The sequence below is a fragment of the Oryctolagus cuniculus genome, chromosome 10, assembly GCF_051225735.1.
Source record: "Oryctolagus cuniculus isolate XC-2025 breed Fujian yellow rabbit chromosome 10, ASM5122573v1, whole genome shotgun sequence".
Classification (NCBI taxonomy): domain Eukaryota; kingdom Metazoa; phylum Chordata; class Mammalia; order Lagomorpha; family Leporidae; genus Oryctolagus; species Oryctolagus cuniculus.
Window position 1 is genome coordinate 38,311,698 of NC_142876.1, and position 19,263 is coordinate 38,330,960.

A 19,263-nucleotide genomic window follows, 5' to 3' on the forward strand; every position below is an offset into this window, starting at 1 on the left:
GTTCTACTTAAGAAATGAATGGTTTTGAGCAAGTTTCTTACCTAGTTTAATTTTTGGTCTTACCATTTCTAGTTTGCATAATAATTAGTACATATGATTGTTAAAAGAATGGAATAAAGTGTTATATGCAAAGCACATCACACAGTGGTTAGAGTACAACTGACCCTTGATGATTGGTTGATACCATTGATAGCATTCATAGTTATTGGTTGCCTTAGGGTATAGTCTCTAATATGTAAGCATCCATTTTCATTAAGAACGACTTTCAAATGAAATGCTTTTGAACACAAATAACCATGAGGTTGCTCTAGGCAGCTCCCAAAATATTTGATTCACTGACTATATTCATTGTAACCTGACACCCACCAATGGTCTTCAAAAACTTCCTGGAAAGTGTCTATAACAATGAAAAAAATTATGTAGAGATTTCAGATGCATTTTTGCACCAAAATAAACCTACCTTTTGGTTTTATTTCCCATGAACTTTTTGAAGAATCCATATGTAGTTAGTCTTTTACATGAATACTGGTTTAATTAAGATCAATAAATATTTGCCACATAGAAACAATATGTTAAGACCTTATTATTGCAGGCAATAAGGTTTTCCCTGAAGAAAAGGGATGTTCCCAGTATAAATCATCTGGAAAAGGAGGCAAGATCTAAAAATGGAAACTGTAATTCTGAAAATATGACTTTGATAGGCAAAGAGGGAACTTTGATTTTGGGGTCTTTAGTTTTTTATTTGAAAGATTACAAATTTAATGAGGTCGGTGCCATGGCTCACTTGGTTAATCCTCCACCTGCGGTGCTGGCATCCCATATGGGTGCCGGGTTCTAGTCCCAGCTGCTCCTTTTCCAGTCCAGCTCTCTGCTGTGGCCCAGGAAGGCAGTGGAGGATGGCCCAAGTGCTTGGGTGCCTTCACCTGCATGGGAGACCAGGAGGAAGCACCTGGCTCCTGGCTTCGGATCGGCGTAGCTCCAGCTGTAGCAGCCATTTGGGGGGGGGGGTGGTGAACCAACAGAAGGAAGACCTTTCTCTCTGTCTCTTTCTCTCACTGTCTAACTCTATCAGTCAAATAAAAAAAAAAAAAAGATTACAAATTTGAGGACCCACTCTGATGATAGGCTCAGATGTCTCCCTCACATGAATACTGGCCAGGAGAGGTCACAATGGTTCCCATGAGATTCTCCTAGTTGATTGGCATATCAGTTATAGATATGGCTCTCCATAATAAATTGTCAGTTAAACTTTCATGTATGCTTAAATATGGAGAATTTGGAGAGTCTATGCTTGGATGGTAAGGGGGCTATTACTCCGAATCCATCAAGATGGTGACAACAGTAATCAGAAGGAGGTCCCCAGGGGAAATGGATTCTTTTCAGGGAGCAACAGTTCTGTGGTAGCTCTTGTTGATTTAATGATATTAACTGAATATCCTATTTTCTTAAGAAGAACTCACCTATAACTCTGTAGCATTCCATCCTTTAGATTGACTTGCTTTGCAAAAGTTACCCGCATCAATTTGTGAAGGTAAAAACTTTCCTAACTCAGAAGTTCTTAAGTATCCTCCATGTGACTCACAGTCTTAAAGTGGGAAAAACATAATTAGCACTTTCCAGCTTCAAAGAAGATTATAAACACTGTCTAATTAAACTTCCCAACACCTCCCTGGCACGGATGTAGTTATTTCCCCTTTCTGGACAGGTTAAGATAATCTATTCAAGGGAGGAGAATACAGCTGCTTCTCTGCAGCAGGGCAACAAGGAAATCTTTTTCCACTCAGCAGGGGTCTAGGCTCAAAGTTAAGTTTAATCAAACACTTAATCAGCATTATTTTACTGAAAATCGATATGCCTTATTTCATGTTCTGTGTTTGCAGAAAAAAAAGAAATAAAACCAAAATGTCAGTGTTTCAGTATCTCTTGTGTTTAGAGAGCTTAATATGAAGTTGGACATGGCATTCAAACATTGTACTGTAATTACTGCAAATTAGAATATATCAAGGAATAAAATTGTCCCCCTTTTTATTGTTTTTCTATTCTCCATTCTGTGCAGCATCAAAAAGATTTTTGGAGTGCATATCCAATAGTATTATTCTTTGTACAGTCTTTTTATAATTTTGTATGACTTGAAGGATTTATTCTAAACACCTGGGGTACAATTTACTACCCTTTATAATCTTGGACATAATCTACTTGCCTGATTTTTCTGCTATGCCCAGATTTACAGAGTGAGTTTCAGTGCTAGAAACTTGTTTGCTAATTTACACATGTGCAAATTATTTTTCTAATCGCCATGCCTGTACTGTAATTCCATTTCTGCCCAGAATCTTCTTCCTTTTCCTCTTAGGAGCTCTCTCTATTTCTCTCTCCCTTCAAGGGTCACATGTTCCCAGATGCCTTTTCTAACTCTGTCTTTCTTCTACTCCTGCCTCCTCTGAGTCCTCATGCACTTTATAAAGTTTAAACTGCAATACAATAAAAGTAAAACAGCTATTTTATATTTGCACATGCTACTGTGATTATTTATCTCTCTAATTAGACTATAAGTATGGCAATAAGGGACAGAGTTGGATTGGCTTTTATATCCCCAGAGTCTGGCATGGTCCCTGGAAAAGTACAGTTATTGTTGATTTGCTGCCTTGCTATCTAGACTTGTGTCCTGCCACCTTACCCTACCCATACTACACTCTGCTTTCAGTGACTGGGGCTCATCAGGTCTTTGTATGTGCTGTTTTCTTAATGAGATACTTCTTTCTTCTCAAACATGTTACCTGGCTAAGGCCTAGTCATACCTCTAGAACCTGTTACTCAGCTCAAGCAAAAGGCTGAACAGCAAATCCTCATGAAATTAGGAAAGCTTTTTATAAAGTTTCTCCAAAATGTTCACACCTCAGTATTATAAAGCTTCTCACTTCATTTCTTATCTGTACCACTATATACAGAATTGTTGATATCAGTAATTGGCCTTACAGATTTTAGATGTCTACTACTTAGCCCATGACTAATAATATTCATTTGATGAAAAGAGAAACAAAGATGTTAAGTGAATAACAGAATTAACATGGGTTTAAATAATCTGAGAAGTTTTCACAGAAGGCTATGGGCAGCCCTCCATATAAACAGGTTCTGTATCCTTGGATACAGGTTTGAAAAAAAAATTGTATTCATTGTGAACGTATAGGAGTATTTTTCTTGTCATTATTCACTAAACAATGCAGAATATAGCAACTATTTACATAGCATTTACATTGCATTATGTATTATAAATAATGTAGAGATGGTTTAATGTGTATAGGAGGATGTTCGTAGGTTATATGCAAATTCTATAGAATTTTATAGAAGAGACTTGAGCATCCTCAAATTTGGTATCCATGGAGAGTCCTGGAACTAATGCCCCATGGATAGCGAGGAATGACTGTACATTGAATTAGTGTTTGAGTGATGGAAAGCATACGGAATGCAGAGAAGGAAGAGGCAATTCCATCTGGAAGAAACAGCAACAGCAGAGGCCGATGTGATAATTAGTGTAGCTGCTGCGGGAGCCCGTGAGGAACCAGCCTTATCTTCAGAAGGGGATACATAATATGGAGTCCTCCAAGAAAATATGTAGATAGGTATGTTGGGGACAGTTAAATGAGAGCCAAGGAAGATACACGCTGCTAATTAGTTTAGGAAAATTCTCTAATCTACATGCCTAAATTAAACAGGAAAGTTCTTGCACTTGTGTTGGGATCCACCCTGAGTTAGGAGTGGAGACATGAGTCCTTGCTCTATTAAAATATTCAAAAACACAAATGTATTCCATCCAATGGCTAGGTACTAGGTGTACTAGGTGTACATCTGGCTGAAATACCTGGTTCAAGTATACACTTGATCCACTGCATTGGGCTGCAAAGAATGTGAGTGGCAGAACATGGAGAATGGAAAGTAGGTCCTAGAGCCAGACCTGGAAGAAGATTTCAACACCTCCATTTCCATTCCAATGTCTAGAACACAGTCACATGGAAACACCTAATGTTAATAGGGCTGGGACACACTATACCCTTGTTGTGTGAAGAAAAAAATATGGACAGTTAAGGAATGTTTGAGATTGTCTCTCTCTCTCTCTCTCACACACACACACACAGAGTTTCCTTTAATGTAATAGGCAACAGAAACAATTATAATTTTCCAATTAGAGAACAGCAACATGAAACAGGTGCTTACAGAAAGGGCAAAATTCTGGAGAAAAGTTAAAGGATGAAGAAACTAGAGATGGGGAAATTATATAAAGTTTCTACAAGTCTAATACGAAGTATTATACAAATTAGCACAAATACAGAAAAGGTTTGTAAGAAATAGGCAAAAAGGTATTATTTCATGTGCAGCAGCCCTGTGTTTGATGAATCACTCTGTCCTCTGACTTTGTGTTTTAGGGAAGAATAAACAAATTCAATTCAAATATCCAAATTAAATCTGGAGACTCAAAAATTGCATGTAAAATTCTGTTATACAGCATCTAATATTTTTGTTATGTAGAATTTGGCAAATAAAATAATTTAATTAATAATATATTTAAAAGTAAAAATTCATACATACAATGTACATATAGAAATGCATATTTTACATAACAGAGAAATTTTATTTTCAAAGTGGTCCTGTGGCAATGGTTGTGCAACTGTTGCATATGCTTATATCATTAATGAGAAAGCTAAGTGTTTTTTCTCACCAAGTCCTTACAAAGAATGAATGCTTGGGTCAGGATAAGGACTTTTAAAATTTTATATAATTATTTAACTTGAAAGGCAAAGAGACAGACAAGGAGTAGCTCCCAACCACAGGTTCACTCCCCAAATACCCACAATGGTCAGAGCTGGGACAGGTAGAAGCCAGGAGCCAGAAAGGGGTATATATTAGCAGGATGCTGGAATCAGAACCTGAAGCTGGAAATCACTCATGGATTCCAATATGGGATAAAAACATCCCGAACAGCATCATCTATTATTTTATTTTTTGAAAGGTATGTATTTAGTTGAAGGGCAGAGTTACACAGAGAGGAGAGAGAGAAAATGAGTGGGAGTTCACTGCTGAAATGGCCCCAATGGCCAGGGCTAGGGAACCAAAGCGAGGAACCTGGAACTCCATCCTGTCTCCCAGGCGGATGGAGGGACTCAAGCATTAGGCCATCTTCCACTGCCTTTCCAAGCACATTAGCAGGGAACCGGATCAGAAGTGGAGAGAAAGACATCTTCCATCTGTTAGTTGACTCATCAAATGGTGAAACAACCCAGGCTGGGCAGGGCCAACGACAGGAGCTTCTTTTAGGTCTTCCATGGGGGAACAGAGCCATCCTCTGCTGCTTTCCCAGGTGGATAAGCAGGGAGCTGGATTGGGAATGGAGCAACCAGGAAACAAACCAATGCCTATATAGGCCAGCATCTCATGTGGTAGCTTTACCTGATATGCTACAATGCCAGCCTCCCAGATTAAATTTTTTTATCTTCTGGTGCTTAGCATAATCCATGCTCCAAACATTTATCCACTAGATTATTTTTGCTAAGAACTATAAGCAGAGATTAGTTCTAATTGGTTTCAATATACTTCACTGTGTTTTTGGAAAACACTCGGGTAAATAACACACTTTGAGAGTAATAGGAGATAAGGTGATAGAGCTCAGCTTTGGAATCACATTTCTAACTTCCTATACAAGTATTAAACTATATTGCTCTGCAATGTATGGAGCTAGAACTGTGGTTTCTCTTAAATTAAAGGTGGCATACTGATTTGTTCCCTAGTTTTATCCAAAATTGTGTGATATCAATAAAGTTGCTTTGTCTCAGTTTCCTCACATGTAAAAAAAAATAGTACAGAGGTTAGCTTTGTGGCACAGTGGGTTAAGCTATACCCTGCAACCTTGCCCTCCTATATAGAGTGCTGTTTCCCTTCCAATCCAGCTTCCTGCTGATGCTGCGAAGGAGTAGATGATGGTCCAAGTACTTGAACCCATGCCACTCATGAGGCAGACCCAGATATAATTTTCGGCTTCTGGCTTCAGTCTGGCCCAGCCACAGATGTTGCAGATACTTGGGGAGTGAACTTGTGGATCAGAGGTGTTTCTCTCCCTCCCTCCCTGCCTCCCTCTCTCTCTCTCTCCCTCTCTGTTGATCCACCTTTCAAATAAATCAATCTTTAAAAAATGGAGTTGGTGTAATGATAAAGGAAACAAAATCAATAAAATCTTTCTAGAAACAATGCCAAGTATAAAACCAGTTAAATTAAAATGTGAGAATTATTAAAAACAGTTATATGAACTTATAAACATTAAACAAGAATGCTTTGAAGCTAAGTTCCCTTATTTGTATGGAATTCAGGGAAGGAAGAACCCCTATGTTCTGTTCTGCAGGATGTCATTCTAGTGCCTCTCTCCCACTGTTTCTCAAAGTAGAGTTCTCATATCAGTAGCAGCAGAAGCTAGAAACTTGTCAGAAAAGCAGATTCTTTGGGCCAGCAACTTGTTAGAAAACCACCAGTGATGCCAGTATCCCATTTGGGCATGGGTGCAAGTCCCAGCTACTTCACTTCTGATACAGCTCCCTGCTAATATGCCTGGAAAAGAAGCAGATATGATCAAGTACTTGGGCCCCTGCACCCACACAAGAGACCTGGATAAAGCTCCTGGCTCCTGGCTTAGGTCTTACCAAGCCCCAGCCATTGTAGCCATATGAGTAATGAACCAGTGGATGGAAGATCTCTGTTTCTGCTTATCTCTCTGTAACTCCACCTTTTAAATAAATTAAAATGAAATTTAAAAAATAGACTTCTAGTTAGTCAGATTCTGAGCATAGGGCCCAGAAATCTGCGTGTCTCCTCAGTGTTCTAGGAGATCACAAGGTACTGTAAAGTTTGAAAACTACTAATCACTAAAAAGGACAATAGAGTGGACTGTTCTTATGGTTATTTATGGTTTCTGGCAACTTGAAAAATCTAAAAGAAGAGACTCTCTTGATCCTTATCTTGGGATATAGATCAGGAAGACTTCAGACCCAAAATAATAATGACTTTTACTGCTTTTAAAATGCAAATCCAGATAGATGGCATGAGACTAAGGAGTTGTGCTTTGGTCTTACTGCATTAAACCACATGAGGATGGGAGCCTGGCAGTTCAAATGTCAGAAAGAGAGTGACTCATATGGATGATCTCTTGCTTCTGATGTCTCGTTTTCCTGGTACCACTTATTGTTATTGTCTCTGTTCTTTAACCCTTGGAAAAGTCCATGCATTATGCTCTTGAAACAGCCTCTTGATACCTTCTCAATTTTTATAGTGATTTCGGAGACTTCATTGGCAGTATTAGTGGGTTATTGAATGAGCAGAAGTAGTTGACCCCTCAGAGCCAACCTTGGTCTCTTCATCAGTCACAACTGCAGCCACTTTGGAAGCTGTTTTTAAAGAGTACCTCACATGAACAAGTGTTCATTTTCTTCCCCCAGAAGCACAAATAATCCTATGCATAAAGCATATGTCTTCTATTAACATGATTTAGAGCCTACTCCTTGAGGAATATTAAGCCTGGCATCCTTGCACTAAAGGAGCATTTTGACTTCTTATTGAGACAGATTACATTTCAAAGGTCATCAAATTAGCTGAATGAACCTGGACCTGTTTGAGCCACCTGGAATAACACAAGCTAATCCCAAATATATTATCCTTGATCCCCAAATCTCTCCTGTGATAGAAAAGGGAGTAAGAGGTGGGCCTTGGTATTAGTTATATTGGAATAATTCATGGATAGGCTCCCAGGACATTTTCATGGCCAATCAGCTGCTCATTATGGCAAGAGCCATTAAGTCCCAGAGAGAGATAAATACCTAGAAATAGAGGCAAAAGGAGTGTTAACTCCCTGGAGTGTTTGGTCCCAAACATCCAGTTAATCTCTTGAGAACTGTACTAGACCAAGGTAAATCACAAAGCTCTTGCCTAAAAGTAGCATAGCTGCTTAATTCTTCTCTCTTAAAGTCAATGTTTCTCATACTCAATTGTAAATCAGGTTTTCTGGCTGTGGAAGGGGTGCGGAATGCCTTGTAAAATACATTTTCTACCACTTCAAGCTCATAAAAACCAATTCAGAATATGTAAGATTGGTTTCAAGAACATGGGACTTTACCAGTGCCTCAGGTTTCTTACTCTAAAGTAGATAGATAGTGAATTATAATACACATTCTAGACTTTAGCACTACAGTGGTAGAAAAATAAAAAAGACAGAGCAAAGTAAGGAGAAAATTAATGGGAAAGAATACTTGGCCGGCACCACAGCTCACCAGGCTAATCCTCTGCCTGCGGCGCCAGCACACTGGGTTCTAGTCCCGGTCAGGGCGCTGGATTCTGTCCCGGTTGCTCCTCTTCCTGTCTAGCTCTCTGCTGTGGCCCGGGAGTGCAGTGGAGGATGGCCCAAGTGGTTGGGCCCTGCACCTGCATGGGAGACCAGGAGGAGACACCTGGCTCCTGGCTTCAGATCAGCGCGGTGTGCCGGCCACAGTGGCCATTGGGGGGTGAACCAACGGCAAAGGAAGACCTTTCTCTCTGTCTCTCTCTCTCTCTCTCACTGTCCACTCTGCCTGTCAAAAAATAAATGAATAAATAAATAAAATTAAAAAATATATATATATAAAGAATACTTGCCTAACTGCAAAAGCAAACCATACCTTTTGACCAGCCCTGGCAGGACACAATCCACGTGAGTGACAGCTCCAGCTGAATGTGCTCACCCTTCTCCCACCAACAAAGCTTTGTGAGAAGCAGTCATGAACGACACCTCATGACCATAGGAAGCTGCTATTACTAATATGTTTATTCTGCCTAAGGCAAGCTGTTTAAAAAAGAAGAGCCATTTAATGAGTCTTTTTGATATCACATCAACACAAACGAAAGCTTTAGTTGAAATTGGTAGAAACACCAAAGAGGCAATGCAGCCTGAACTGTCCCTTCTATGAGATCTCTCATACTGGGGCTAAGATACATTCACCCAAAGGCCCTTTTATCTTACCTCTACCTACCAGAAGAGTTTTGTTTCTTTTGGTTACTACAACTTTGAGTTCAAGAAATACTGATTCAATTTCATTACCATAAACAAACATTTCTTAATCTAATATCAATGATTAGATCAACTAAGACTGAAATGCTGGCCTTTGGTTTGGTGACTTATTTGATTTTAGTGAAATGAATCATTCCTTTCTTAAGTGTCTGGAATCCTTTTTCAATTTTTTAAATTTTTTTAAAAGATTTATTTATTTCATTTGAAAGGTAGAGTGACAGAGAGGCAGAGGCAGACATAGAGAGAGGTCTTCCATCCCAAATGGTCACAAAGGCAGGAGCTATGCTGATCTGAAGCCAGGAGCCAGGAGCTTCTTTGGGGTCTCCTACATGGGTGCAGTGGCCCAAAGACTTCAGCCATCTTCTACTGCCTTCCCAGGCCATAGCGGAAAGCTGGATCAGTAGTGGAGCAGCCAGGACTCGAATCAGCGCCCATATTGGACTCTGGCACTGCAAATGTGGCTCTACCCTCTATGCCACAATGCCGCTCCCCCCTTTTTAATCATTTATATATTTTATTTGAACGACAACATTACAGAGAGATAGGGACAGACAGAGATATCGTCTATCCACTGGTTTATCCCCAAATGGTTGCAACAGCTGGAGCTAGGCCAGACCAAAGCCAGGTGCCAGGAGCTTCTTCTGGCTCTCCTACATGGGTGCAGGGGCCCAAGAACTTGGACAGTTTTCTGCTGCTTTCCCAAGTGCATTAGCAGGGGGCTGAATCAGAAGCGAAGCAGCCAAGAATTGAACCTGTGCACATATGTGATTCTGGCACTGGAGGCTTAACTTGCTACACCACATTGCTGGCTCCTGGAATCCTCTTCTAATAACAGACTGTGGAGACCACAGAAAGAACAAGCCCTTGGTGTCAGAGCAATTTAGTTAGGTTCCTGTTTACACCGCTAATTATTCAGGTAGTGCTACAAATGTGTAACTTGTTTGCACCTCAGTTTTCATATTTATTCAATAAGGAATAAAATCTATGCCAATTTCACTGGATTATTTTTTATACTAATGAGACAATGCATATAAGGACATATCTAAAGCTATAAAGCAGTCATTTTTTTTTACCAAAAACATTAGATTATTTAATGAATGTTTTTTAGTTGTTTGAACTTTATTCTTCTAAAATATTTTAAGAGAAAGAGTAGAATCTTCCTTTAGCCCCAGAATCTCTTATTTATATCATAAAATCACATTATGTTACATATGCTCTTCTTTTGCTACTCTTTTTATTATAAATTGTATATACCTTATCAAAAATGTTTGGGACCAGACTGTTTTAGATTTTAGCTTTTATTGGGGGAGGTGGGAAGAGGGATTCGAGAATATTTTATATTTTCATATACTCATAGATGATATGTCATGCAAAGGGAATCAACTCTAAATATACCATATACATACAGCCTGAAGGTATTTCATGCAATATTTTAGTACAACTGCATTTTTCCTGTGACTGATCACACAAAATCAGCCGTAGAATTTTTCGGTTGTGGTGTGATATCATGTTGGTACTCAAAAAGTTTTGACTTTTGGAGCATTTTAATTTCAAATTTCCACATTAGAATGCTTCAACCTGTGTTATCATGATTCTTAAATTAATGTAGATCTCAGTCAAAGACCTCACTACGGATATAAAATTCAGGAGCAGAATTTTCTTTCTAGTTATACTGTTTACAAACATATTTCTTCTTTAACTTAGCAAGCTTTTATTGAGTGCCATATGAGATTCTAGGTCAGAAGTTCTGAGAATAAAGCAACCCATTTGTCCTCAAGGAGTTTGTAATGAGGTGGAGATTCCAATATATGAACCGATTTGTATACCATAGGACACAGTGCTCTATGAGAAAGGGAAAGACCCATATCCCAGGCCATCACAATCATAGGAGAATTCTGGGTGAAGTTGAAGCTGAATCTTTAAGAGAATCTTGAACTGAATGTTGATATTAGGGAAAGTGGGAGAAGGAAGGTTAGACATAGAAATAAGCCAATCCAAATGAATGGCCATCTCAAATTCTTAGTCTTGTTTATAGAATTGTAAATAGTTTAGTATGGCTAATGAGACAGTAAAAGTTGAGATGTAGGGAATAATGCTGAAAAAAGAAACAGAAAAAGTATATATCAAAGAGGATGTGGCAGTACCACATTATGGAAGTTTGTTGTTTTTGTTGCAGTTATTGGGTAATATTGAAGGATTTTCTGTAGCATAAGACTTATATTTAATAACTAATTGCAACATGATAATTATTTGCCTATTTAGTTTTTATTTACTTCTTATAGAAATGCTGAAATTCAGGTAATTCACCAGATAGCATATGTTCCCAATACACTTGTAAAAGTGATTAGAAGGACCTTAAAAAGTTCATCCATTTAAATGTAGTCACTCAAATTTAAAGTATTGGGGCCAGCATTGTGGCATAAAAGGTGAACTGTTCTTTGATTGCATAGTAGAGACTAAATAGAAAAATTCACATACATATACTTTTGCATTAAATTTCTGAAGATATGGGCCAGTGCCGTGGCTCACTTGGTTAATCCTCTGCCTGTGGCTCTGGCATCCCATATGGGCACCAGGTTCTAGTCCCGGTTGCTCCTCTTCCAGTCCAGCTCTCTGCTGTGGCCTGGGAAGGGAGTGGAGGATGGCCCAGGTGCTTGGGCCCCTGCAACAGCATGGGAGATGGAGAGGAAGCGCCTGGCTCCTGGGTTCGGATCAGCACAATGCGCTGGCTGCAGCAGCCATTTGGGGGTGAATCAATGGAAGGAAGACCTTTCACTCTTTCTGTCTCTCTCTCTCACTGTCTAACTCTGCCTGTCAAATAAAAAAAAAAAATTCTGAAGATCTAAAGGTTTACCAGAAAAGAAATTTCCATTCCTCCCTAGCTGTATATACATATGATATAATCCTCTCCCTTTTTTTCCAAGCATGTCTCCATAAAGAGAAACATACAAACACATGGCTGACCTCATTGTCCCACATTTGACCTGTATCCCATCAGAACATTTCTATTGTGGACTTGAATCCCCTGTATAAAACATTCCTACATGGAAGAAAAAGAGATAGGCATTTTCCCTTCTTTCCAATCATGCTGCAAACTGGTCCATTTTGTTCTCATGGTTGAAGTTTATCTCTGGGATGGGGGGAGGTGGAAAAAGAAAAAAACAACACCTGAACTTTTTCAAATGTGTTCAGATTTTCTTTTTTTTTTTCCAAAAATAAGTCCATCTCTTTCCAATAGATCCCTGATAAGCACTACATTTTTTACCTCTAAATCAATTTAGCTTTATGCTCAATTTTCCTCAGTTGAATGCTCATCTTGATAAATTCCTTAGGGCTTGATCTCTAGAGAATTTTGTTAAACCTAATTTTATTAAAACATAGGATATGAAGACCTTGTTTGCATAATTATCTATATTAAATATTTCTACCTGTTTCTTTAGAGACTTCATTGGTAATCTCCTATTATTTGGACTTTACCCCATTTTTCAAGATTTCAGACTTTCTTTTCAGACCAGCAAAGTCTACAAAAGAAAAATGTGATATTTTTTAAACTGAAATTAGCCAATACTGCATATGCTTTTTGTGTTGGATAGAAAGTAGTTACTATTTTTGCCATATTGGTTAAAAATAGCTTCTTGTCTCTCTTTTCCCATAAAGATTGATGAACAATATTTGGCCTGTTACATCATAGTTATGTTAGAATATATATAATATATAATGCATATGATATAATACATATAATATATAATATATTTACAGTTGCTGAGAATAATAAAGAAGGTTATTTATTAGAAAATGTACCAAAAGTTCAAAAACATTACATGTACAAAGATATTGTGTGTTATCTTTTGATAATGAGAACCATGACAGCATGAGTTATTTTAAGGCTTTTCTCCTAAGTCTACTCATTAACAGGCACTTACCTCAAAGATGCTATATGCCTACCACTGTGCTAAGTGCCCTAAGATAGCCTTATCTTTGGACAGAATTTTGAGGTGACTTGAAATCCAATTAAAATAAGACCTGACCAATTTAAAATAAGAGACCCAGAAAGTGATCTTTCAGGTAAGAAAATATGAGGGCCTGCACTGTGATGCAGAGGGTTAAGCCAAAGTTGGCAATGCCAGCATCCCATATGGGCAACACTTTGAGTCCAGGCAGCTCCACTCTAATCCAGATCCCTGCTAATGCCCCCAGGAAAGAGTGGAAGGTGCCTCAGGTCCTTGGGCCCCTGCATTCACGTAGGAGGCCCAGAAGACTCTCCTGGTTCCTGGCTTCTATTTGACCCAGACCTGGCCATTGTAGCCATTTCGGGAATGAACCAGCAAATGGAAGATCTGTCTCACTCTGTCTCTGTCCCTCTCTCTTTCTGTAACTCTGCCTTTCAAATAAGTTAAAAAAAAGAATACGAGTCATCTTCCTATCAAATCACCTTGCATCAAACTACCATTCCCTATGTGAGTGTTACTTTGGAAAACCATATAATTCTTTGAACAACACAGAATTTGGAAGTTCATAGAAGAAAGGCAAAGGAAGGTAGTTCTTCACCTCAGTGGAGATGAGAAACTTGACATTAATGAGGTCCTTTCATGTTACAGACTTCCTTCTAAGGGGCAGACATAAACTAGCAGGTCTGGGAACTGAACACGAAGACACTCTGATGTTTTTCAGAAAATTTCTTCTTTGCAAAGAAGAAATGGAAATGGGAGGATACAGGAATGGTAGAATTCTCTTTCGACAAATGTGAAAATAAAGCAGTCTCATATATAATATATATGACATGCTATATGCATATATATCATATATGTCACATATATGTATACATATGTATCTCACATAGAATGATGCACTTATCAGTGTATTACAAAGTAATCAGAACAAAAATATTCAAATCACCAAAGCCTGTGACACCCAGCCATGGAATGTTTGGGAATGATAATACATCTAAAGTAACAAAAGTTACAGCAGAATTCAGTAGCACTATAATCAGAACAGAGAGAAAGAGGCAACATTTAATAATGTTGAGGGGAATCAAACACCTTGTTCTCCTGAAAAGGGCTATCTATTTTGCACAAATATCAGAATCTGATGCCATTAACTACAGGAATCATATGAGATGTGTGCGTATTTTCCTGCCCTCACAAGCTTGTGACCATAAATATGACCTGTTTGTGGTATCAGGTACTTCTGGAAGCCTATCACATTGTTGTCAGGTGCTCACAAAAAAAGGCTTTTAATTACCAGCCAAATATTTTTGCTAGGCATCTGTCATTGCTTCACTGACCCATGTGACTGCCATGAGAACCAGTGTCATTTCCTCTGTGTTCTAACATGCCATTGGTACCAACTTTCTTCTTTGACTTTTTCAGCTATTACTAAGCAACATAAATTCCACTGGCCACTGCCATATATCCCTAACACAACTAACTTTGCACACCATTCTTTTCCTAAGAGCTACTGCCAATTTCCCAGATCCCAGTGGGTCACTAGAACAACTCTGATGTGTTACAGTCACAATTTATAATATGTACTTATGTTTAAGATAATTATCAAATGAAATATGTATGGCTCTTCCTCCAGAGGGCTTGGCTAATCACCCTTTGCAAATCCTTCCAACATCTTTATGAAGGTTCAACTGAAATAACCGCATTAGGCTGTGTTATTATCCAGATTACTTTCTTAAGCCTTAACTAAGATTAAAAATGTTCACATTGAATTTTCATTTCTTTTTTTTTTAAGATTAATTTATTTATTTGAAAGGTAGAGTTACCGAGAGAGAAGGAGAGAGAGACACTGAGAGAGAGTTCTTCCATCGCTGGTTCACTCCCCAAAGGTCACAATGGCTGGAACTGGGTTGGTCCAAAGCCGGGAGCTAGAAGATTTTTCCAGGTCTCCCATGTGGATGCAGCGGCCCAAGAACTTGGGCCATTTTACACTGCCTTCCCAGACCAAGCACATTATTGTAGAAGTGGTATAGCCTTTAGAATCCATCTACTCTAGGTTCAAATTCTGACTCTTGCATTACTTATTCTGAAGAACTTTGAACTAGTCACCTAGTTGGAACATCATTTTTTCAGTATGTTGAATTGGGATAATACAGACCTTAAAAGATCATTGAGGATATATAGCAAGATACCTGTTTTGGAATTATTACAAAGCTTGGTTAATAGGAAAACTAAGTTAAAATTCTTATGATCATTATTATTAGCCATAATTTTTGCACCATTCTAGGAGGTTATTTCTACCCCAAAGCAGAAACTTTGGGGACTTCTTGAGTACCGAAGAAAGGCATAAGACAGGTTTACACTGATGCATTCATGTCCTAATGTGCTATTCTAGAGGACAGGAAATAAGAGGTTGAGAAAGACAATTTTTACCCCAAAGAATGAACATTAGTGGTGAAATCTGGGCTTTCCTCCCTCTAGAGATACTAGTTTTAATAACATTGCTGAAGTGGCCCAATAGACACTTTCCTAGAGTGAGTTTAGTCTTAGAAATTCTATTATCCCTTCCCTAACCCATAACACTAGCCAGCATGGAAATGGGCCATTTTATTATAAACTAATTACTATTCACTTTTTATCAGCCAACAAATCGATTTGCACAGCACTTTTTAAAATTCAGGAACTGCTATATGAATTTGTTGAAACAAAGAGGGTCATTACCAAGTCGTATTATCCATCCTGCTGGCTCTCTCCTGGGTTTTAATTATTCCAGTCACAAGTAGATATTGGATAGGATGGCAGGTCACTGAGATCCTGCCACTTGGAGTCATGTGTGCTTGGTCTTCCTAAACTAGTGGCAGCCCCATGGGCTTCCTTACCTCTAAATCCACCCTTGATGATAGATAAGAGCAAGTCATTCCATCTCCTCTTCATCATTTTCCTCCATTAACCACCACTGAGCTACCAGTAGTGCAGATGGCAGAGACAGTGGGTCTGCGGGATTTGGCAGAATTCTAAAGGTCTAGAAGAAGGGAGAGAAGGAGAGGCTTAATTGTAAAGTGAGACCTCAAAGTTAGTAAGGGATTTCTGTGTACTGCCAGAACATCTTCCAGCACGCTCTAGGCCCAGTTGCAATGGTTTTGTGACTGCCTTGAGATGAAGGAGTTTAGCATCAATGTTCCAGTTGGTTTCTCAAATACCAAAACCAATAATAGTATCTGACAAGAAGGGAGTAATTAAGGTGAACTCTGGTCCTCATCTTCTAGTATGTATAAAACATACTTATTATGTTCATTGTTTATTTTCTCCCCTTCTGCTAGAATATAAAGACCGAAGTACAGATCCTTTGTTTTGTTCTTTTTTCTCTTCTAGTTACCTAGAAAAGTACCTAGGACAGAGAAGGACTTAATAAATATGGGTTTGATGAATGTACCCTACTCATTCTTCTAAATAATTGAACAAAACACTTAGACAATTCATCCTTCATATATTCCAAACCCAGGGCTTGTAATTCATGGGTATTTTATTGGAATTATAAAAAAGTGATGAAGTAATAATAGTTTCATGTGTACTCCCAAAGTGTATTCCTAAATTAGGAATGCAGCCAATTTTCTCCTCTCTCTATCTTTGTAGAGAGTTAAGGGATTATTGAACCCATCATCATAATCTCTTTGACCTCCTTCTTAATTCTTTGTTTATATTTGAAGTTTTGCCATGTCTCTTAATCCTTCTTAAAACCATTGCTTAATTGATATATTGACTGATTGGCTCCTGTCTTTGGACACAGATGTCTGGTTTTCCACCATAGCAATTGATTGCTCTCAAAACAAGCTAGCGTGCTCTCTCTCTCCTCTCTCTCTTTCATTCTTGTGTGTGTGTATGCGTGTACCTCCCCCCCCCACCTTCACCTTTCTCTTTTCTCCCTTCCCATCTCATTTTTTAGTTAAACAAGAGCTTGTGTCAGTGCTATGAAGGTTAAAACATTTTGAGTTGTCTTTCCTGGGAGCATATCACGAGCTATGCCTGACAAGGTAGACTAGGAATGGTAAATTCTCAATGCTGATCTTTGCAGAAATCCCAAAAACTCAACCCATTTTCCTTTTTATCTTTTAAAGTTCAGTAACTCCTCTCTAATATGCAGCATATTGAGTATGAAATGTAAGGGCTTGATGCTTACCTAGGTCAGTATTTGATTTTGTATGGAATCAAAATTATGCTAAACTCTGTCCACTGAAGCTCCAATTCTGTATATACCATTGGATCACTGTTTTCCCAAATTTACATTTCTGCTTACTTCCATATGAGGTGATATCTTTCTCCTTTAATACTATCCATTTAAACAAAAAGTCTTTAAATGCACTTATTTCAAAAGTGCATTTATTTGGCAGGCACCGCGGCTCAATAAGCTAATCCTCTGCCTGCGGCGCCGGCACCCCCGGGTTCTAGTCCCAGTCAGGGTGCCGGATTCTGTCCAGGTTGCTCCTCTTCCTGTCCAGCTCTCTGCTGTGGCCCGGGAAGGCAGTGGAGGATGGCCCAAGTGCTTGGGCCCTGCACCTGCATGGGAGACCAGGAGGAGACACCTGGCTCCTGGCTTCTGATCAGTGTGGCTCCGGCTGTCGCGGCCACTTGAGGGGTGAACCAATGGAAGGAAGACCTTTATCTCTGTCTCTTTCTCTCTCTCACTCTCTAACTCTAAAAAAGTGCATTTATTCACGCTCCCTAATAGCTGCTTAACCAAAATAAAGTTCATTCTTCTCCCCACTTTTAAACTCACATTTGCGATTGCTGAATTCAGTTTGAAACTTACTCCTAACATTCACAAACACATGTATAGGATAAAATGCACATGTGTACATAAAAACACAATGTCAAAACTCATTCACAAGAATACCTCTTTATCTTGTATATAACCTACTATTTGAATAGTTTAATTTGAATACTGATTACATGTACATGTCTGCATTTTGTTTCATTTTAGTACATTTAATGTTTTTCATTAAAATATAGACAATTGCTTTGTAAAAAAGAAACGTCATGTCTTAACAATTTTTCAAAGTTTGTGTAAGTTTTGAAAATTTACCTACTTCACCAAATAAATCATGAAGTGAAATGAGATTTTACCAGGTTTTACTTACTAATTTTCTCATTTACTTAAAATTACATGTAAACATATGTATTAATATGACAAAATAAGGTCTATGGCTGGAATTTAAGGGTTTAAATATATTAAGTGACTATATATGCCTGTGAAATGTGTGCTCTGATGGTATACTTGCCCTGCCACCAATATTTTAGCTTTGAATAAATGCTATCAGTTTCCTATATCTTTACCATGGCTGAAACTCACATGTGCAAACCTTTGCCAGGATATTTATGTGGGTGGAAGCCCTCCATATTTGTGACTAGAGTAGCCCAGCAAATGTGAGGGTTATGGCTAATTTTATCTGCACCAAGTCTAATAACCTTGAGAGACTCAGATGCCATCTGCTTAATTTTATATCTCATCCAATCTGTGAATGACATATAACTCAGTGTTTTTGAAGTTTTGATTTCATGGAAGAAAAATAGGTAGCTGTGTATAAGGCATAATATTTAGGTAACAGTCAGGTATATTTAGTTATCTGGTGGGATTTGGAATTACCAGCAAGGGGAAAGATAAAAGGTCCCAGGCTAACCTTGCCTTGTCTCCCAGTCACTGTGGTGTTCTATAATAGAACTAGTCATTTCTATTGTTAAACTAGTCCTCTGGTGTAAATAAACTTTAAATACAACTTCATTTCTCTTTCCCAGGCATTTGGTGGTCACACGAAATTTGATTTCTTCTTGAGGAATGTAGTAATGTCTCTGGATATTTTGAAACCATTTGGCTTCCTTATTTTGCTTTTCAACTAATCCAGTGGAAGACTTGTTGCTAACGTCTGAAAGACAAATATCGAACAAAACAAAATAATACGCACTAGAATGGTGTGCTTTAAGGACATTAAGCCTGTGGAGATATTAAAATATTTTTACTTTTATGGAGTACAGACTCTTCCTTTTGTACTAGACTATAGTTTCAATGAGAATATAAACTATACCTGTTTCATTAAGTAGTGCATATTAAATGCCTATATGAGTGTCTGGCAAATAGAAAAAGGACAAAATCTCTGTTAAGTGAATGATATTTTTATTGTATAAGTTTCCCCTGTAGCTGAACTTTGAACTGACCAGGAATCTCACTCAGAAGACAATGAGACAATTTAAGAT